Below are 22,549 nucleotides of genomic sequence, written 5' to 3'. Positions count from 1 at the left end.
ATTTCCTATATGGTTATTTCTATGCCTCTTTCCAAATTGCTTTACAAACCAGGGCAATTTATCTAACAACCCGAGCCTGCTGTCTTTGCTATGGTGGGGTTAATACAAGTTTTTTGTAACAGAATTGTAGGAAGAATAAGGGAGAAACTATCCTGGCACATTGTGGGCCCTCAGTAGTCAGTGACAGCCTTTATCATTACAGGTCTAGGTGGAAAGGCAAAACAGTACCCAGCAGGGGAGAGTCTTTTGAACTTGAGTGCCTCAACCCCCACCCCGAAACCTGCTCTGGGTGTGGCTTCCTTTACCAGGTTTAGAAAAGTGTCAAGTTTGCCTGAAAATGCACCCAGCCAAAACACGGCCTTTTATGTTTCCCTTTAGAAAGTACACAGGGTTGGCTGCGGTCTCTCAAAACCTGGTGACTTTTGATGTAGGTTGAAGACACAGTAGTGGGGCCTCTTCCGAGTTCATAAAAAGTATGCGGGGCAGCTAATGCTGCTGCCAGAGCATCCACCCCATCATCAGAAGAGACTACTGTAGCCAAACTCACATTAACCGCCCTCTGTGGATTGTTGAATGCCTCTTCTGTGTTTGCTTTTGAAAGGCCTTTCTTAGCCTTTCTCTCTCTCTCCCCCAACCTTGTTTTCAAGCAGCACAGGACCTTTAAGTCGCAAATCCAGTAATCACACACAGTAGCATGGAGACACAGGCTGGCCTATATTTGGTCTCACAAAGGCTCTATGAAAGCTCTGGCCTTAAAGTCTTTTTTTAATGCTTAAATGATGCAAGTGGAAAGTTAATTTGAGGATCACTGAGGCACGCTTCATTCATGAAGAATGTGAGCAAAACATAAAAAGTCTGGAGGCTCTGTTCTTCTCTGGTGGCACGGAAATTACATAGGCTGTGTCATTACTTGGGTGAATTTTACCCCCCCCCCCGCCCCCGCTGAGGGTGCAGTTGTGTTGGAATTTTGGAATGAGAGCTGTGGGTTTAAGCAGGAGAGTGTGTGCGTGTGTGTATGTGTCCATGTGTGTTGCAGGAGTGTGTGCGTGTGTGTCTGTGTGTATGTGTGCGTGTGTGTTGCAGGAGTGTGTGTCTGTGTGTGTGTGTGTCCTGAAATCCTTATGCAAGCCATAGACATTTTGGCCATACTGACAGGCAAAAATGGTGATTATCCCTTGGAATGTGGCCTTGGCATTTTGAATTAGGTTTTCTCTTTTCCTTTTTTTAAAGAGAAACTTTGAAGGTCTGTTTTAAAGTGATGGAGCCTTTGAAAATCTGCCTAGTCTGTTTGAACTGTTAAATGCTAGTGAGTTTCTGTACATTGCTAGCTTGAATGTATAGTAGTTGAGAGGTGAATACAACTTGAGTGCAAAGTATGTTTTTGGTGCTTGAAACATACTTTTCTTGATTCCTATTGAGGGAGACGTTTATTCCTACAGAGGTTTAAACGACTTGTTATAAAAAAATCCAGCCTATAGTGGTAGAGGGAGATTACGTGTTATCTGCAAACAACTGCCAAGCAGATGAAATCCCAGCTGCACTCAGCCTGTGGTGGAGGCTGGGTAGCAGCAGCCAGGGCAGAGCGCTCAGGGAAAGTGGTCAGAACCTGGAGGTGGAGAGAAAGGCAGTCGCATTCAGAAGTAGGACATTTTCTCTGTCATTTCAGAAACACAAGGATGGTGGAAAGCACATGGGCTGTGGATTCACAGAAGCCAGCATTCACATTCTGGCTCCACCAGGGACCTCACTGAGCCCCATTTTCTTCATCTATAAAAACTGGGAAGAATAAGTAGCCCCTAGAGGGGTTGGGAAGCTTGAATTAGTATATTGTCTAAACAGGGTGACAACTCATCCTGGTTTGACAGACTCTCTCAGTTTAGCACTAGGCGTTCCACATCCAGGGAATCACCCCAAGTCCCAGGCAAGCTGGTTGCTGGGTCACCCTAATTGTGTATGAAAGCACCTGTTATTATGTATGGAGGACAGAGATGATGTCTCTGCGTGTGTGTTAGTTCATCCCTGCATTCCTTCCTGGTGCTTGGCACGTAAACAAGTGTTTCACAAACGAAGAAACGTGTGAATTGATGAGTAAAGTAATGAAGGCAGTGATATCTGTGGAGTCGTTCTAAAGTGAGTGAGCAGCTTTTCTTCCGTGTTGCCTCTTACTCTGTAAGAACAGGTGGCCTCATGGGCCGCATGGTGAATAACGTGCTGAATGAAAGAATGAATCACTCACAGTAATGACTTTAGCTCTGTGACGTGCCTGAGTTATAACTTCAGGAAGGGCTTATCTGGCTCTTTCTCCTGTTTTGATAAAATGAAATTTTGGTAAGACCCTCGGGACCTCCCTTAAGTAGTCCTGCAGGGCGCCGGCAGGCTGACCGAACTTCGATGGGGAGGAGAGGAGAAGGGCCCGTAAGCACTACTACAGTGCTTGCGGAGAGAGGAACTGGTCCCTGGAAATGAATGTAGGCACGGGGTTGTCTCTGCCTTTTGTTGTTTATCTTTTTCCTTGACTGGGCGGCCAAGAGGAGTTGGACCAGCAGAAAAGTTTAGGGGTGACACTGATACACAGCAAAAGAAGTAAAAGTGTACCCTGAGAAACCGCCATCCATTCTTCTGGGAGTGGCAGCCATTCAGAGTTTTACATTGCATGGCTGTAAATAAAGCTCATGGCATTTCTGTCTTGGAGTGATGTCACATGAGTAATGTTTCTCTAGAAAACGGGCGGTTAGTAATATTCTGAGCAAATAAAGGCAGAGCCTCAGAAATTTAGATACCAGATAATGTGCAAGCTTGGCCTTTGAAACGGAAGAAACAGCCATAGAGAAAAGTCATTTTGGCTCAAGAACTACTACTTCCCAACCCTCAGTGCCTTCCAATTTCTACCCCCCCCCCAAAAAAAAAAAAAGAAAGGCACAGTTTTCCTCTGTAGATATATATGATTTCAATTTTGAGATAGGTTGTTTTTTTCACTGGACACACAAGGAAGCAATTTTTAAAAGTCATACTCATTCTGCAGTGGGCTTGACTGTAGCTGGGCTTAACTAGGAGTCCTTGGCCCCAGAACCACATGCACTCTTTATCAGGGTAGTAAATTCACATGGCCCTTGGGGAAGGGAGAGGGTTGCAACCGAAGGAGGGACACTGGACCCCCATGCTGCTTCTGTGAGGATTTGCCCCCACCCCCCGGTGTGCTGGTGGTCAGAGGGGAGGGTAGGCCCAGATGTTCATCCCAGCCATTGTCACCCAGGGATTCTGAAATGACCTCTCTTGCCTCATTTTCCTAGGAGCTCGTAGTTGTCTGCACACAGAAATTGTGTCCTGGGTCCTGGCTCCCTCTTTGTTTGATCAGGAGCCGCTCTCATGCTCATTGCTTTTTGGGAGAGGAAAGTGAGGCCCAGGTGATGCATCAGTTGATTTGGGATCTTCTGTCTTTGTCTCCCCACCCCCACCCCTCCATGGAAATTCACACTATAAGTCATCTGCTAAGATTCCCTGCATGAAAAACCCACAAACCAAACTCCTATTGGAGCAGGAGACCTGGTTATTAGAATAATGAATGGCGTTACTCAGCCCCTGTTGAGCTTTCTGCCTGATGAGGGCCTCTGTCTGTAGTTCCTTGCTAGGCAGTGGGGTACAGTTTCCATCCGTGTCCTCAAGAAGCTCACAGACAAGAGACAGGAAAACCATTTTTGTAATAGGATTTGATCGGGTGTCTATGAGGAAGGGGAGTTGCTTTGTACCTGCCTAGTGGAGAACACCAGCCCTCCCCTAGCTTCTGGGGTTGCTGTAAGAATCAGTTTACATGATAATGTGCAAACTCCCTGTGAAAAATACAAATTGATAATCGATGCTAAGAAGTTTTTGGTGAGAAAACAAATGTCGAGACTGTCCTCATGCTCAGATCCACTCAACTGGCCTGGTGTCCCCGGAGGACAGAAGCAGAGACCTTTCAGTAACAGTAACCTAACTGTGCCATTTATCATACACATTACCTCATTGTGCTCTTGAGAGAACGCAAGAGATGGGCACAGATGTTATCTTTGTGTATAGATGAGGAAACCAAGCCTTGGAGAGGTGAAGCAACTTGCTCAGCAGCAGACAGCTTGTACGCGGTGGGCCTGGCAATCATACCTGGCTGTGTGTCCACAGAGCCCTCCTCCTCACCGCCTCTCAGATGATTATCATCACGAGAGGATCTAGGTGTGGCGGGGCGTGGAGGGAGCAGTTGGACCACATCTTCCAGCAACAGCCCACACGGTTTCTTGTCTGCTTTGAAGCATCTCTCTCAACATTGGCTCCTCAGAAAGCGTCCTCCCCTCTTGGAGTGAGATTTATGATGTGGTTTCCTGCCTCCTGCCTCCGGAGGTCAGCACTTCTGCCCCAGGGTCAGGAAGCCCCTCCGCTGCTAGAGTCACTGCCCACCCTGTGTTCAGTATGGGTCATACCTGTGTCACACCGCGGTGAGCTGGGGTGCTGTGAGTGCTGTATCAGTGCGGTCTGGTTTGGAATTGGAGGTCACACCCTTTCTATCACATTGTTCATGAGTCTGCTGATGCCGGTGATACAGAAGTTCAACCACAAGCTACTTTCTCTTGCCCTGAATGTAACTTTTTTTTTTTTTCTTTTTAAATAAATTGGGTTTATTCTGATAAATTATTCACATATAAATGTGTGCCTTAAAGTTGTAATTTCAATCATAGCTTTCAAAACCTTGGTTAAAAGAAAGGGCTTGGGGAAAAGAATCCTTTACAACATTTTTCACTTTATATTCTACCACAAATTGTAAAGTGCAGCTTTTTAATTTTTTTTTCTTTAAGTAATTTATTTTTTATTGGAGGCAAATTATTTTACAATATTATATTGGTTGGTTTTGCCATATGTAACTTTTAAAAAACGTTTTTGTGGGCCCTCCAGCCTAAGGTCTAGGTATAAATCAGGTGCCATCACCTACATAGGATTTACCTGTCCAGTAGCTCTGTGAGATAGGTGGTGTCACACCTGCTAAGCAGATTGAAGAACCTGAGCATCAGAAAGGTGCAGCGAGGTGGCAAGGTTCTTATCCAGCATGTGGCAAAATGGGTGACTGGGAAATTCTGTAGCAGGAAGGAACCCTTTTCATCATTTCTTTGAGCTTAAAGCATGTGCTTTTTCTAATAGGTGGAGGCCGATAGCACGGCTTGTGTACATGTCTGTTGGCACAGAGGTGGACTGCATTGAATTTTATTATTGTTTTTAATTTTGTTTAAAACCTATATTTAGTCATTCTTATTTGAGGTCTCTCCCAATTCACAGATGTTTAAAAGTGCACCATTTAACCTAGCAACAAATTGAACACACTGCTTGAAAACAGAAGGCTCACTAATAGTTTGCTCATTTGTCAATTTCTGATAAGACTGTTGTTGTTGCTGAGTAAATCCTTCCATTAAAAACAGTGTAATCTGCTGATTTGCTTATCATTGATATTTCAAGGGGCATAACATTGTGGGGGTGGGTAATGTATCTGCCTGTCTTAAAGCAGTAGTCTTCAACTCTTTTGGCACCAGGGACAGAATTTGTGGAAGACAATTTTTTTTTCACAAACTGGGGGTAGGGGAAGGTTTCAGGATGATTCAAGTGCATTACATTTATTGCACACTTCATTTCTATTGTTATTACATCAGCTCCACCTCAGATCATTAGGTATTAGATCCCAGAGGTTGGGGACCCCTGTCTTAAAGGACAGAGCTAACACTCACCCACGTGTGGATACAGTGTTTGGTAAATGCATTTAGGCTCTTTGTGGGGGGTGGGGTATTGAGCCATGTAATAGCCTAAATTCAGGTGATTTTTCAGCCTTGGCATATCAGGGTCCTTTTGAATGTGTTGTAGACATGGATATAGATCCACTGCTAATACTGTAGGGCACTGGATCCTGAGTTGTTGGCCATGAAATACCTGTAGCCAAGCCTCTCTTGTGATACAGTGGTGTGGTGGTGACTCAGTGGCAACCAGACTGCTCAGCTTCCTATATACCAGTGGCTCACTTGAACCTGCCCACAAACCTCTGAACCAAAAGGAGAGGGAAAAACATGCTCACCTACATTTGGGAAACTGGGTCCCAACACGCCTCTGCTTAGGCTGTCGTGGAAACCTTGTATTTCTTCTTTTCTCCTAGGTGAGACAGGAATCGACCTGCAGCACTAGAGAAACATGTTTGGGTGGGTGCTTAGGACAGCTTCCAGAGCCTGGTTCAGTTTAGGTTATGGCAGCAGAGTTAGAGGGAAAGGTGGATATGTTGATGGCCTTTGTTAATTCCTGTCATCACCCAGATCTGCTTTTTTTTGCTGCTCCCTTGGCTCAAATAATGACCTAAAGCTCGAATATTTATGGGAGGTTTTGAAGATCAGAAAAATTGCTGTTGGCTCTAGTTTCTTTATTTTGGTGATAAATATTGTTTTCTAGAACTTGTCTTGAAAATTCAGCTGTCAAAAAACCTGAAGTCAGTTGCTTAGAAAACACTCTAGTTGTTTTCCCAGTTCATACTGGTGGTTGGAATAAAGTAGCCTGCACCTCTAATTAATAAGTGGTATGGAGGGCTTCCCTAGTGGCTTGGTGGTAAAGAATCCGCCTGCCAGTGCAGGAGATGCAGGTTCAATCCCTTGGTCAAGAAGATCCCCTGGAGAAGGAAATGTTACCCCACTTCAGTATTCTTGCCTGGGAAATTTCATGAACAGAGAAGTCTGGTGGGCTATAATCCATGGGGTCTCAAGAGAGTCAGACACGACTTAGCGACCAAGCAATAAGTTCTGTGGATGAAGGCAGTTAAGTTTTTAGAACACCTTTATAGCTCTGAAATCGCTAAAGGAGCCATTGAATCCATTTACCCATTCAGTCTGCAGCAAGCACAAATGAACAAGTTACAGTACTAATAAGCAAACTCTAGAGACACAGGACTCAATGGACATGAGTTTGAGCAAGCTCCGGGAGTTGGTGATGGATAGGGAAAACTGGTATGCTGCGGTACATTGGGTCGCAAAGAATCAGACATGACTGAGCAGCTGAACTTGAGGGACACAGAGGTGTAAGAAGGTAGCCACTGTCTGAAATTATGCTCTAAAAGAGAATACTTGGTGAAAAGTGGCAGGTATTCTGAGACATGCAGGTAACATCCCTGGATTGTGGGATCTGAGAGAGGCATTTTGTAGGAGTTGACATTTTGAGCTCATGACCAGGATTAGGTAATGAGGTAGTGGGTGCCTAGGGGTGGGAATGGGGGCTTCAGAACCTTGAGGTATGTTGGAGAGGCTGGCTCTCTGCCTCAGATATGATGTATACATTTCAGTTATTAATGCTTATTATTTGTAGTTTGGATTTTTGCCTCCTTTTTGTTAGCCAGCATTCAGTTGATGTTGGCACAGGTATAGGGAATCAGGTGCCTAGCAGCTGATGTTGGTGAAATGACCTTGCACATGCAACTTGTATCTCACTTCTGTCACCTCTTGGGAAGGGTTATTAGATCATCATTGGGTGCAGATTTAAGGGCCCCTGCAAATAGATGCTGGAGAAGGCAATGGCAAGCCACTCCAGTACTATTGCCTAGAAAATCCCATGGATGGAGGAGCCTGGTAGGCTGCAGTCCGTGGGGTCGCTAAGGGTCGGACACGACTGAGCGACTTCACTTTCACTTTTCACTTTCCACTTTCACACATTGGAGAAGGAAATGGCAACCCACTCCAGTGTTCTTGCCTGGAGAATCCCAGGGACGGGGGAGCCTGGTGGGCTTCCATCTATGGGGTCACACTGAGTCGGACACGACTGAAGTGACTTAGCAGCAGCAGCAGCAGCAAATAGATGCATTGAGGGTGCTCCTGGCCTCTCCAAGGTAACTTTCATTTCACCAAAAGCTGTTTTGAGGCCCCGCCGGATAGATGCCCACTGCCAAAAACATGCAAGTATTTCTGGCTTCTCTCTGGCTCACAGGATCAGTCCAGTAGTGGAACTTAAAGGCTAGTGAAGAAAGGGAAAGCAAAACCAGCTATATATCCTCTTGCAAAGAGAGAAGGAAAGTAGGTCCCTCCTTCCAGTCTAGCCTAGCAGTGGTCGTGGCTGTAATGGTAATTCAGCTAAAACCTCTTGATCTCTAACCCTGGGTCAGCACAGTTTTACAGTAAGTCCACTACATGTGTTGATTCACAGGCTCCTTCCAGCATCCCTGTGAGATGAGAATCATCTCTGTCGTAGTGGTGAGGAAACTGAGGTGTAAGGGACCCTTGGCCCAAGGACACTTAGCTAGTGAGTGGTAGAGTCTGCATCCAAACCCAGGCAGGCTGCTTCTGGACTCTGAATCCTTAGCCCTGAGCTGTGCGGCCTCTCAAGAGTATTTCCCACATGATGAGTGAGGCCTGTGCTTGTGTAGATCTTGGATTAGCATTTTGTTAGGACCTGGGAAACCTTCATTTGGTGAATGTCATTGCTGACGAGTGGAAATTCCTGATGCTGTTCCAACTGGTAAGGATTTGCTGCCTTTCGCTCTTAATTGGCAGCATTAGTGAGGGGCAGCATCATAGATGCGATATAAAATTCAAGCCTTGCTTAATCTTGAAAGACTTTGTTTCCTTTCCTTTGATGGTAGTTTTCTTTGGCCATTCTGTCAGAATAAGAGGAGCTGAGCTGACAGTGCAGACTCTTGACTTTTTCCCCAGTGGTACAAGTTACTCATCACTGTGTCGTAAACTCACCATTTCTGTTCTCGCAGTAATGAGTTATTGTTGTTTAGATATTTTGGTTTGGATAGTGGTATTTTTTGTTTGTGTCTGTTCATATCTGCCTGGTATCTTGCTAGTATACAAAATTATTTGTAAAGGGACTTTGAGAACATAGAGTGAAGGACCCAGCCCTTAAGTATTACTGATAGAATTTTGGAGTTTAATATCTGATGTGGACTCCTTGGTGCAGGCTGTACAGAAGGTAATCCTGGAGCAGTTTTCAACAGTGATGGCATTACCTTGGAGCATGAAGTTGAACCCAGACCTACATTTTAAGTTCAGATTCTTGAAGTTGGCAGATTTTTCTTGACTTTAAACATTTTCAGCTGCTGGAGCATTTGTGGGTGTGTTTGGGCCAAGTTAGTTATCTTTTGTTCTGTGATTTCCAACGTGTGAATGAAGTAGATAATCCCTATTTCTGGTTTGGCTTCTGCCAAGTGTATGTGAAGACTTCCAGCTGCTGTTCAGATATTTTTCCCCCAGGCCACCTTTTGAGTTTCCCTGTAGCAGATAGAAAAGTAGGTTTTTAAGAGGGCCACTTATTCATCCTTGTTGTTCTACCCTAAAAGCTCAAGTTTGATTTTGTTTACCATCTATTGTGCATTTGGCATAAAAGAAGCAAGTAATTTGTTTGTTTATACCCCACCTAGTTCAAGAAATTATTTAATTTGGCCTGGGCAAGTGTCTCCTGATGGTCATGTGCTTGTGTGCGTGTGTGTGTGTGACGATAATTCTGCTGCTGGAGAGTGAAGAATCACAAGACTTGTCATGGGGTCTTTGGTTTGGAGAACACTAGGTTTGTTCTCTCCCTGGACACCTCCGTCCAGAAAAATGTGAACGTCTTTCATCTTTCTCGGCAAGGTCTGACATTATTAAACTGAACGGTGCCATGTCACTGCTCCACGTTTTCCCCAAGAAATTTTCTGTTGAGACTGCTATGGAAAATGCTCATATGGCAAGTGTGTGTGTTGTAAGCTCCCATTTTGATCTGAGAGTAAAGCTTATTTTATGGATTTTTATATAGTTCAAGTGATCTCTTTTACCTTATCTCTGCAGGGACACTGTACTTCAGACGTGGAAGGAGCATGCAGTCAGAAGCAAGCATGCAGTCAGAATGAATGATTACAGCTTCCATGCAGCCTGTGGTACCTCACAGGTGAAAGAATGTCACCCAAAGAGGCAGAATACATGATTATCAGTTACAGGGTTTTATTCTGTAGAGATGACAGCCAGTGTGTTTGTGATATTATATGATAGATGGGTAAACCTTTCTATATAGGTTTAATATAAAATCACAAACCAGATGTTTCTGAAACCACCTAAACTCACAGTCTTTCACATTTCACGTGGAGGGACTGTAGCACCCAGTGAGGCTTGCTTCTGATCTGTATAGTAGAAAGAGCACAGAAGACAGGAAACTGCTGCTATCTTAATACCAGCACTCTCGGAGGACCAGATCCTCACCGGCTGGGGCGCATGTCCAGAGGGGGCACATCAAGGGAGCTGAGCACCGCTGCTGGTCCTGCTTTTGAATGGGGAACACGTATCTGCCATGTGCAGTTCTGAGTGTTGACCTTTGGGTTTAGGTTAATGTCAGTCTCAGAGGATTGATGAGAATGTCAGAACCGGTTCTAGCCACCGCATGAAGACTGGAATGACTGTATTGTTTGTCACATCTTTCCAGAACGTACTGTGTGACAGTGATCCTAAAACTGTAAAAGTAAATACCCTTGAGCAGTTAATTGTATTTACTTTGGAAGCAGGTTATAAACTCAATCTGTGCTGAACTAATGAGTGTTTCTTTTCTCTTCTCCCAGAGTCAGAAAGCTGCTGGTGAGAACTGTTCTCTGGTGTTGCTAGGACAAACGTGTATGACCTTTTTTTATGTCGGTAATTAATGGGAATAATTTCATTTACATTAAAGCCATCTAGGAAAGTGTTCTCCAGGCTGGCTCTAACAGCCTCTGGTCCTCATGGGGAAGGAAGCAAATGCTGAAAAAATTGAGGCTTCTCCCTAGAATACCCTCTGCACGGCAATGATGGCTGCAAGGCTGTTTCTCTTTGAAGTAAACACTCAGTGTGTGAACGTTACTCTGAGGTGACTTTATTGTTACATAAGGAGGAGATTTTGTTTCTTGCTGGTATGCTGAGTGGTGGAGGTTAAAGGTAGAACTAGCCCATGGATGGAGGAGCCTGGTAGGCTGCAGTCTGTGGGGTCACTAAGGGTCGGACACGACTGAGCGACTTCACTTTCACTTTTCACTTTCACACATTGGAGAAGGAAATGGCAACCCACTCCAGTGTTCTTGCCTGGAGAATCCCAGGGACGGGGGAGCCTGGTGGGCTTCCGTCTGTGGGGTCACGCAGAGTCGGACACGACTGAAGTGACTTAGCAGCAGCAGTAGCAGCTATGTGGAGAACTAAAACCACCTGAAACTTTTAGGAAGCCAGCAACAGAGGCTCCTGACCCACTTTGGCCATGCGCTTTTCAGTTTCAAGGCCCACAGTGGCTCTTCATAGCCTGTTTCTTAAATATATAAAGAGCAGATTCATCCACATTATTGAGAAGGCAATTTGAAGCACAGGTCTTGTCAACTAGGAAGATAACTAGTATTGCCATGGGTAGTGATGGTGGGGTGTGTGTGTGTGTTAGGGGTAGTGTGTATGTGTCTGTGTGTGTCATTGGGGGTGTGTGTGTGTGTGTTAGGGGTAGATTACATCCCTGTATAGTCAGATTCTCTTTGAACAAAAAACTTCCCTCCCTTGTTGTTTCTTGATAGAAGGAGAAACTTGCTGCTGGTTGTTCAGTCACTTAGTCGTCTCCAACTCTGTGACCCGTAGACTGCAGCATGCCAGGCATCCCTGTCTTTCACTGTCCCCCAGAGTTTGCTCAAATTCTGTCTGTTGAGTTGGCAATGCCATCCAACCATCTCATCTGTGCTGTCGCTCCTTTTCCATTTGCCTTCAGTCTTTTCCAGCATCACCATCAAGGTCTTTTCCAGTGAGTCTGCTCTTCACATCAGGTGGCCAAAGTATTGGAGCTTCAGCTTCACCATCCGTCCTTCCAGTGAATATTTAGGGTTGATTTCCTTTAGGATTGACTGGTTTGATCTCCTTGCAGTCAAAGGAACTCTCAAGAGTCTCCTCCAGCACCACAGTTCAAAAGCATCAATTCTTCGGCAATCAGCTTTCTTCACAGTCCAACTCTCACATCCATACATGACCACTGGAAAAACCATAGCCTTGACTAGACGGACCTTTGTTGCCAAAGTAATGTCTCTGTTTTTTAATATACTGTCTAGGTACAGTTTCCTCTTTTTCCCTATCTATTTGCCGTGAAGTGATGGGACTGGATGCCATGATCTTAGTTTTTTCAAAGTTCAATTTCAAGTCAGCTTTTTCCTTTTCCTCTTTAATCTTCATCAAGAGGCTCTTTAGTTTCTCTTCACTTTGTGCCATTAGGGTGATATCATCTGCATACCTGAGGTTGTTGATATTTCTCCTGGCAACCTTGATTCCAGCTTTTGATTCATCCAGCCTGGAATTTCTCATGTTGTACTCTACGTATAAATTAGAGGGTGACAGTATATAGCCTTGACGTACTTCTTTCCCAGTTTTGAACAAGTTTGTTGTTGATGTCCGATTCTAACTGTTGCTTCTTGACCTGCATACAGGTTTCTCAGGAAACAGGTAAAGTGGTCTGGTACTCCCATTTCCTTAAAATTTTTCTACTTGTTGTGATCCACACAGTCAAAGGCTTTAGTGTAGTCAGTGAATCAGAAGTAGATGTTTTTCTGGAATTCCCTTGCTTTCTCCATGATCCAGTGAATGTTGGTAATTTGATCTCTGGTTCCTCTGCCTTTTCTAAACTTAGCTTGTACATCTGGAAGTTCTGGTTCATGTACTTTTGAAGCCTAAACTTGAAGGATTTTGAACATAATTTTGCTAACATGTGAAAGTGAAGTCACTCAGTTGTGTCCAACTCTTTGTGACCTCATGAACTGTAGCCTACCAGACTCCTCCGTCCATGGGATTTTCCAGGCAAGAGTACTGGAGTGGGTTGCCATTTCCTTCTCCAGGGGATTTTCTCATCCCGGGGATCAAACCCGGGTTTCCCTAACATGTGAAATGAGCACAATTGTTCGACAGTCTGAACGTTCTTTGGCATTGTCCTTCTTTGGGACTGGAATGAAACTGACTTTTTCCAGTCCTATAGCCACTGCTGAGTTTTCTAAATTTTCTGGCATATCGAGTGCAGGACTTTAACAATATCATCTTTTAGGATTTTAAATAGCTTAGCTGGAATTCTATCACCTCAACTAGCTTTGTTCCTAGTGATGCTTCCTAAGGCCCACTTGACTTCATACTGTAGGATGTTTGGAGTAACCACACCATCATGGTTATCCAGGTCATTAAGACCTTTTTTGCACAGTTCTTCTGTGTATTCTTGCCACCTCTTCTTAATCTCCTCTGCTTCTATAAGGTCCTTGCAGTTTCTGTCCTTTATCGTGCCCATCTTTGCATGAAATTTACCCTTTGTATCTCCCAGTTTTCTTGAGGAGATACCTAGTCTTTCCCATTCTGTTTTTTTTCTCTGTTTCTTTGCATTGTTCATATAAGAAGGCCTTCTTATCTCTCTGTGCTATTCTCTGGAACTCTGCATTCAGTTGGGTATATCTTTCCCTTTGTCCCTTGCCTTTTGCTTTTCTTTTTTCCTCAGCTATTTGTGAAGCCTCCTCAGACAACCACTTCTTGCATTTCATTTTTTAATGGGATAGTTTTGATCATTGCCTCCTGCACAGTGTTAATGAATCTCTGACCTTGGTTCTTTAGGCACTCTATCAGATCTAATCCCTTGAATCTATTGGTCACCTCCACTGTATAATCATAAGGGATTTCATTTAGGTCATACCTGAATGGTTTTGTGGTTTTCCCCATTTTCTTCAATTTAAGCCTGAATTTTGTAATAAGGAGCTGATAATCTGAGCCATAGTCAGCCCCAGGTCTCGTTTTTGCTGACTGCTTAGAGCCTCTCCATCTCCGGCTGCAAAATACATAATCAGTCTGATTTTGATATTAACACTCTGGCGATGTCAATGTGTAAAATCGTCTCTTGGGTTGTAGAAAAGAGTATTTGTTATGACCAGAGTGTTCTCTTGACAAAAACTCCGTTAACCTTTGCCCTGCTTCATTTTGTATTCCTAGGCCAAACTTGTCTATTATTCTGGGTATCTATTGACTTCCTACTTTTGCATTCCAGTCCACTATGATGATGAGAGCATCTTTTTGATGTTAGTTCTAGAAGGTGTTGAGGGTTTTCATAGAACTGGTGAACTTCAGCTTCTTCAGCATTAGTTGTTGGGCATAGACTTGGATTACTGTGATGTTGAATGGTTTGCCTTAGAAACAAATCAAGATTGTTCTGTCATTTCTGAGATTGTACCCAGGTAGTGCATTTTGGGGAGAAGGCGATGGCACCCCACTCCAGTACTCTTGCCTGGAAAATTCCACAGAAGAGCCTGGTAGGCTGCAGTCCGTGGGGTTGCGAAGAGTCGGACACGACTGAGCGACTTCACTTTCACTTTTCACTTTTATGCATTGGAGAAGGAAATGGCAACCCACTCCAGTGTTCTTGCCTGGAGAATCCCAGGGACGGCGGAGCCTGGTGGGCTGCTGTCTGTAGGGTCGCACAGAATCTAACACGACTGAAGCGACTTAGCAGCAGCAGCAGCAGTGCATTTTGGACTCTCTTGTTGCCTGTGAGGGCTACTCCATTTCTTCTAAGGATTCTCGCCCACAGTGGTAGATAATAATGGTCATCTGAATTAAATTCGCCCATTTCTGTCCATTTTAGTTCACTGATTCCTGAGACATTGATGTTCACTCTTACCATCTCCTGCTTCAGTTCAGTTCAGTCGCTCAGTCGTGTGCGACTCTTGGCGACCCCATGAATCACAGCACGCCAGGCCTCCCTGTCCATCACCAACTCCCGGAGTTCACTCAAACTCATGTCCATCGAGTCGGTGATGCCATCCAGCCATCTCATTCTCTGTCGTCCCCGTCTCCTCCCGGCCCCAATCCCTCCCAGCATTAGAGTCTTTTCTTGGCCATGTCCAATTTACCTTAATTAATGGACCTAACATTTCAGATTCCTATGCAGGATTGTTCTTTACAGCAAAGGACTTTACTTTCACCCCTAGACCCATCCACAGCTGAGTGTCAATTCTGCTTTGGCCCAGCCACTACATTCTTTCTGGAGCTATTCGTCTTAGGTCCAGAAAATATAGAGCTCTTTCCCATTAGCATACTGGACACCTTCCAACTTGGGGGGGCCCCTCTTCTGGCATCATATCTTTTTGCCTTTTCCTACTGTTCGTGGGGTTCTCTAGGCAAGAATACTGAAGTGGTTTGCCATTCCTTCCTCCAGTGGACCACATTTTGTCAGAACTCTTCACTATGACCTGTCCATCTTGGATGGCCCTGCACAGCATGGCTCATAGCTTCATTGAGTTATGTAAGCCCCTTCGCCACGATAAGGCTGTGATCCATGAAGGGGAATTTGCTGCTAGTAACTAGTTCTGGGTTCCTGCTGTGTGGTTTTTAAAATGATGATCCAAGCGCAGGATGGAGAGCAGAAGAGTTTCCTGTTGTTATTAAGTGCTGCTTCATAATTAACAGCCTTTTAAATATTCTTAGTTTTGGGGAGGAAGGGATGCTCAGAATTGAGGATTCTCTGTAAGATCTTCAGTGAGGCATAAGATGGTGACTGCCCAGCTTCCCCAGGGTGTGGTCACTCTTTGATGTTGACAAAATTTGGTGGTGCTCCTCAGGGAACTGTGGCTGGCACCAAGCTGCTACAGTCTCTGGGCTCCCATAGCCGCCACTCCTCAGCTGGTGAACTAGCTCTGGGGAAGCCAGCATTCATGCTTTGGTTTCTTTGCCTTTAAAAAAGAAAAAAAAAATTTAATATTCCCTGGGACCACTTTGAGGTTTTCAGGAATTTTCCTGGGGGTATAGCCCCACAGTTTAGGCCTGGGCTCATAACAGGAATAAAGCCCCTTTTCCCTTGTCATTACTGCTTTCCTCTTCACTGACTAATTAGCCAGCTGCTGCAGGTCTCATTAAACTTCATTAATCCTGAGCATCTGTTTATTGGAACTGCCTCAAGATAAAAAGGGAAAACTCGGCTAAACATTTTTGTTGCTCATGCTAATTACCCTGAGCTATATATTTTTGTATTAATTAATTGCTCTGCTTTCAAATCTGAATGAAGACCTTTCCCCATGCCAGACATCAGGCGTTTCTCTCTCCCCTGGCTGAGGAGGCACTGCTCTGTGGTTTGGTATGTGGAGTGCCTATAGTTATCAGGGCCAAAAATAGGATGGCTCTGGAAACCAAGCTAAAAGGAAAACACACCTGGAGTCCGGCTCTGTATAACCTAGGCCTGTTCAAAGCTTTGAGTTGATATTAATGCCTTTTAAAAAAAAAAAAGAAAAGAAAACAGGTACAATGTTAAATGATCTCATCTCTCTGAAAAATATATGATGGCAAAACAATCACAAAGCTATTTTCTTGACTCAGTGGTTCCAGAATCTAAAAAAATACTTTAAATGGGGTTTGGGATAGGAGAGAATCATAAGACATTTCTATGTTGTATCTAAAGGTGATGTCAGAAAGGAAGATGTTGATCTTGGGTTTGGATTGGTGGTGACTGAGGGCATGGTGAATTATACCCCTCCCCAATGGGAGGCAGGGGAGAAGAGCACCTCCCTTGATGTACCTTGAAGAGACCGTGGTGAAAGGGAAAGAACAGTTGAAAATATGGAGGGCTTTCTGATGAGGACCTCTGCCATCATTGAATTATAAGTAAAAGTTTTGGTTTTGGAATTGTCAGGAATTAAGGTGGATGGAACTAAGAGAATTAGTTCTATGTGGTCCCTGTAGGTCGGGAATAAACTAATTCATCGTTGAGACTTGAGCCTAATTTCGTATTAATTGTGCTGGTAAGGTCTTTGCTGATGTACAGTTCTGTCTGGAGTAGTGAGGGTTGTGGCACCAGTCCTTGGGTCTGGCTTCTGGGATTCTGCTTGCTTTGTGACTGTGGGCAAGCCACTGAACCTCTCGGAGTCTTATAGTTTACTCTTAGGCAAAATATGTTTGATGATAAAGAGTACCTGCTGCACAGTGTGGTTGTGAGAAATAAGTTTGGGTGAGGTGCTTAGAAGGGTATGTGGCCCTTCTGGTAAGTGCTTCATAAACTCGTAAGTAATGGAGGTAGATATGGGAGATTCCCGATTGTTCAGGATCACGTCCGTGGAACTTCCCACTTGCGTGGCTGGAGTGCTGGTGGATCAACCCCAGTGGGCTCTGATCCTCTCCTTGCTGCTGATTTGTGATGTCATCTTGAGTCAAATCTCAACCGTGAAGCTTTGACCCCTTGACTCATGTCTGATCAGTTAATCTCTATCCCGTGCATTGCTTGTTCCTCATTGCCGTGCAGTATAATTACCTGTCATCAAGGCTGGTGTGCCATTAAACAGTAAACTGCACAACATCTCTCTTTATTTCCCGTTGCTTAGTACAGCAGTTTGCAAATACCTTTTAAAAATGGAATTTGTTTTTCCCATAAATTAAATCTGAAGTGGAACTCCGGTAAATAAAGGGTGTGAAATGGAGTGTTTCTGACCAAAGTACAGGTGAGAAAGGGTGCTTGGAGCATGCCCTTGGGGATCCTGATTTGAAAACTAGTGTTTCTTCAGTGATTGTCATTTATTTTTGTGTTATAATAATATCCTCAATTCCCTAATGAAAGGGAGTATTAATATTTGTTTGCCTTATTGTGCTTATAAGTCTTGTATAAGGTTAAATACTGATTTAGTCTTCTCCAGAAGAAAGGCATGGAAATTCAGGTTGGTGTTTTATTTATTTAGGAGTGCTCACTGAAGGCAGCATTTCACGTTTCACCTTTTGTGGTGCCCAGGGAGAATTTGTTTTTCTCTGGTGAGTGCCCCTTTTTTACCCCCCATACTCATCAATCTCAGACTCATTGGTGAACCTTAGTTCTCTTATCAAATAAAAATGAGTTACATGTTTTCCTCTTCAAATGGAAATGCCCTTGACATATTTAAAAAATGGTTATGTACTCATTAACAACAACAAAAAAAAACAGTGCAGAAACACAGAAACAGAAATGCCTTCTACATCTGCTGCTCTCTTGGGATAATTAGAGTTAATGGTTTGAAAAGTATCTTCCTGTAACTTTTTATATACTTAACACTTAAATAAATAGATACTCATAGGATCATGCAAAATATACACATGATTCTGTAAGTAACTCTTCATTCATTTCCCTTACTCTATTTTGGCATGTATATAGTGTTCTTTTATATGAATGAATCATAGTTTAATAATTAATCAGTCTATTAATATATATAGTTGTTTTTGGTCTTATGCTTTTTTGTGGGGGTAGAGGGCGGTAAGGGTTTCTCTGGTGGTGCAGCAGTAAAGAATCTGCCTGCAATTCAGGAGTTCAATCCTTGGGTCGAGTCGGGAAGACCCCCTGGACAAGGAAATGGCAACCCACTCCAGAATTCTTGTCTGGAAAACCCCATGGACAGAGGAGCCTGGAGGGCTACAATATGTGGGATCACAAAGAGTCTGACATGACTTAGCAATTAAACAGCATGTTGTTTTTGCCCTCCATTTATTACAGTTATTTAAAAAATCTGCAGTTCATATCCTGCACATCTTTATGTACAAGTTTTCTACAAAGTATATAGAGGTGTGATTGGTACATGGAGGAAATGCATTTAAAATTTTTTTATATTGCCCACTTACCCTCCTACCAGTACATACTCGTATATCCATTTCTCTGTGTCTTTGGACAAGATTTGTTTTTCAAGTTTAAGAAACAGTTTATTTTCACCTACCTTCACCTAGTCCTAGAAGTGGAATATCTGCTATCTACCACCCCAACGGAACATCTCTGAGCCTCCAACCCTTCCCACCCAGTTCCAAGATTATTATCTTTATAGAGTCTGTTGAAGAGAAACAGCCAAGGTCTTTATTAAACAATAAAATGTCTCAAAGAACAAGTCAACTCTAGCAGTAGAGTTCCCAGGCCACGTCTAGATAACCAGGAGTCAAGCTTCTCCTGTGACAGGCCCATTCCCTTACAGATGGGTAAAACCACAGCCACCAGGTCAACACACCTGTCATAGGCCCTCAATGTTGTAAAGTGAGAGTTAACATCTTCCTTGTAGTGATGGGAGGGAAAAGGGATGGGTGAGGGCCTGCATGTGGGGTGTGTACTTTGGGACGTTATAAAAGTTCTATGGGGGAACTTCCCTAGTGGTCCAGTGGCTAAGACTCTGTGCTCTTAATGCAGAGGACCTGGGTTCGATCCCTGGCCAGGGAACCAGGATCTCAGGAACTCAGTTCTCACATGCTGCAACTAAGAATTTGCTTGCCACAAGTAAAGATCCAGCATGCCCCAATTAAGAACAGATTCAGTTCAGTTCAGTCACTCAATTGTGTCTGACTCCTTGCGACCCCATGGACTGCAGCACACCAGATTTCCCTGTCCAACACCAACTCATGAAGCCTACTCAAACTCATGTCCATTGAGTCAGTGATGTCATCCAACCATCTCATTGTCTCTCGTCCCCTTCTCCTCTTGCCTTCAATCTTTCCCAGCATCAGGGTCTTTTCAAATGAGTCACTTCTTCACATCAGGTAGCCAGAGTATTGGAGTTTCAGCTTCAGCATCAGTCCTTCCAATGAATACTCAGGATTGATCTCCTTTAGGATGGACTGGTTGGGTCTCCTTTCAGTCCAAGGGACTCTCAAGAGTCTTCTCCAACACCACAGTTCAAAAGCATCAATTCTTCTGCACTCAGCTTTCTTTATAGTCCAACTCTCACATCCATACATGACTACTAGAAAGACCATAGCTTTGACTAGATGAACCTTTGTTGGCAAAGTAATGTCTCTGCTTTTTAATATGCTGTCTGGGTTGGTCATAACTTTTCTTCCAAGGATAAATAAGTAAAATATAAATAAATATAAAAAAACAAAAAAGGTTCTGTGGGAAGACACTTGCATTTAAGTTAAGCAACACTGTGCAACAGATTTGAGTTTCTAAGACAAATAGAACATCAAAAACACTATTCTTCCTATTTATGCCCCCTTTTTGTTAATTTTTTCATTTGAAGAAATTAAGATAAATGACCAGTTGTAAGCGAGGAAGATTCCACCAGATCCAGGGCATACCTGGTGCATTGTCTTCTGTGAAACTGTACTTAAAGCTTTGATGAGGGTTCCCATCAATGAGAAATAGGTACTGATTTAAAAAAAAAAACAGCAAAAACTAGTTAACTGTCCTGCTCTCCTTTGATTAGAGTGAGGGCCTGTTCAGGGACACCCTCTGCCCAGCTGTTTGACTAGATCATTAGAAGGGTTGACTGTGAGTCCATCTCCTCCTCCAGTTTTTCTGTCCTCCTTTATTAAAGCAAGGTACTGTACGTTGTATACTTACAGAATCTGCCCATCAAAACTGTACTGTTTGGCTTTGTAAGAAATCTTATGTGACCACTTATTCTATGTGTGGGGTTGAGGAAAACCACAGAGGAAGTTAGCAGAATTGTTTAGTATTTGACCCTGTTAGTGATAATTTTCTCTTTCTCATTTTGACACCTTAAAAATACTAAATGGTGGTTGAGTATGTACATCAGTTATCTAGTGCTATGAATTCTTAAGAAATTGAAAATTGCTGGTAAGCTTTTTAAAATTGAAATGCAGTTGATGTAAAGTATTTCCAGTTTTAGGTGTTCTACATAATGATTTAATATTTGCATGTATTAGGAAATGATCACCATAAGGTAAGAACTCAGGACTTTTAGGCGTTCTTTCCAATGTCTTCATAGCATTTACTCAGTGAATCGTTGCTCATTGGTTGATAGATTGACCCAAGATGAAAAAAAAAAATGACCGTAGACCTGTGTGGCTGAATGTCAGATACTAGAGTGTAGACCATTTGCTGTTCTATGTGGAGTCAGTTTCCAGCAAAATAGTTGGCTGAGTTAAATATATAATTGAAGATTGGGTCAGAATTTATCACTCAGTTATTGCTTCTTGGATGAAGAATATACAGTAAGAACTGAAATTTGGGTTTGATGCATTATGATATCATGTAGAAAATCGTGCTAAGCTCTAAAGTTATTTAGTGCAGTCCAGAGAGCAGCTTATCTTTATAGCATTATGCATTTTGTATTTTCATCTTGGCACAACTTCTAGTTACTCCTGAAATCCAAGTGCAGTTTGGACATCTTTCCCCAGACACACATGAAGGCTTGGGCTTATTTAACCCTGAAGTTGAGACAGCCTTACTTAATTTATTATTCTGCCACTTCATCCCTGATAGTTTCTGCCATGCATCATGGTTACTGGCAAGAAGGGGTTTAGGTAACTAATTGGTAATGCTCTTCTGGAAAGAAGCCAGTTTTAAAATTCTTTTGTTTCATTTGTTTTTATATATAACTTCTCTTCTCACTAAGTGAAAGCTTATCATCATTATATAGATACAAGTGATAACAGGCATCACTGTGGCTTCTTTGTTTCAAAATGCCAGTTGTTTTTAGATTAAATTTACACACATAGCCTTCTTTGGAGGCCTTCTGTGATACCTTTGATTTTTGTTACATGGGCACTTCCATAGTCAATTCATTCAGAGATGATTATTTTAGTAAACACTATTGATGTTGTTGTCATTTAGGCGCTGAGTCATGTCTGACTCTTTTGGGACCCCATGGACTGTAGCCCACCAGGCCTCTCTGTCCATGGTATTTCCTAGGCAAGAACACTGGGGTGGGTTGCCATTTGCTTCCACAAGGGATCTTCCTAACCCAGGGATTGAACCTGCGTCTCCTACACTGGCAGGTGGATTCCTTACCAGTGAGCCACCGGGGAAGCCCAGTGAACACTGTGCATGCATGCTAAGTCACTTCAGTTGGGTCCAACTCTTTGCGACCCCATGGACCGTAGCCTGCCAAGCTCCTCTGTCAGTGGGATTCTCCAGGCAAGAATACTAAAGTGGGTTGCCTTGCCCTCCCACTCCCTTCAGGAGATCTTCCCTATCCAGGTGTCAAAACCACGTCTCTTACGTCTCCTGCATCGGCAGGCTGGTTCTTTACGCCACCTGTGTTTTCTTGTTGCCTCTGACAGTAAACACTATACTATTCATGAAAAGCAGACAGCTTTAGGGTGACTTCTAGGTCTTTGCTCCTTCCTTCTTGTTTGTGTGGCTTAAAACAAGAGTCTTTTGGATCTGAGCTTTTTGTCCTCAGTGAATTACAGTTAATTTGGACATCCTCGTTGTATAGACTAGCTATCAGGAACTGTACCAAGAGTCTGGAGTTGGTGCAGTCATCTTGTTGACAGCATCAGCCTCTCTGAAAACACCGAGTAGTAAGTATTCTCTTGTATATTGAGTATCTGACAATAATGTGACTCTAGTGTATGAAAGACATTTCTATTTTACTCCCTGCACCAATGACCTAAAGAATTCTGGAAAACTAGAGAAGATAGAAAAATCAAGAGCCACAATACGCACTATTTGATTTTCAATGTACTGTCCAGAATGGTTCCTTTTTTTGCTCATTACATGTAAAAAGATGCATAGCGAACTCCTCTCTTACCACACGTACCTGAGAGTCCTGTAATACAGATCTCCCTTTAAGCCCTTGAAAATGAATTGCAGGAAAAGCCCTTGACAGTGAGTTGCAGAATTTTGCCTTTACCTG

General features: G+C 43.3%; 1 protein-coding gene and 1 non-coding gene across 5 annotated transcripts in view; both read left to right on the top strand.

The window, feature by feature from the left end:
• The window catches only part of SPTBN1 (spectrin beta, non-erythrocytic 1), a 214,008-nt gene that overhangs the window by 111,054 nt on the left and 80,405 nt on the right, over positions 1 to 22,549 (top strand). The gene's annotated exons all lie outside the window — the stretch shown is intronic.
• TRNAK-CUU (transfer RNA lysine (anticodon CUU)) lies at positions 19,095 to 19,167 on the top strand. Its single transcript has one exon. It is a non-coding gene; the product is annotated as a tRNA-Lys (tRNA).

Source organism: Moschus berezovskii, chromosome 11 (assembly GCF_049115385.1).
Source record: "Moschus berezovskii isolate FMDL1 chromosome 11, NW_MosBer_1.0, whole genome shotgun sequence".
Classification (NCBI taxonomy): Eukaryota; Metazoa; Chordata; class Mammalia; order Artiodactyla; family Moschidae; genus Moschus; species Moschus berezovskii.
This window is presented reverse-complemented; position numbering and strand designations above follow the sequence as displayed.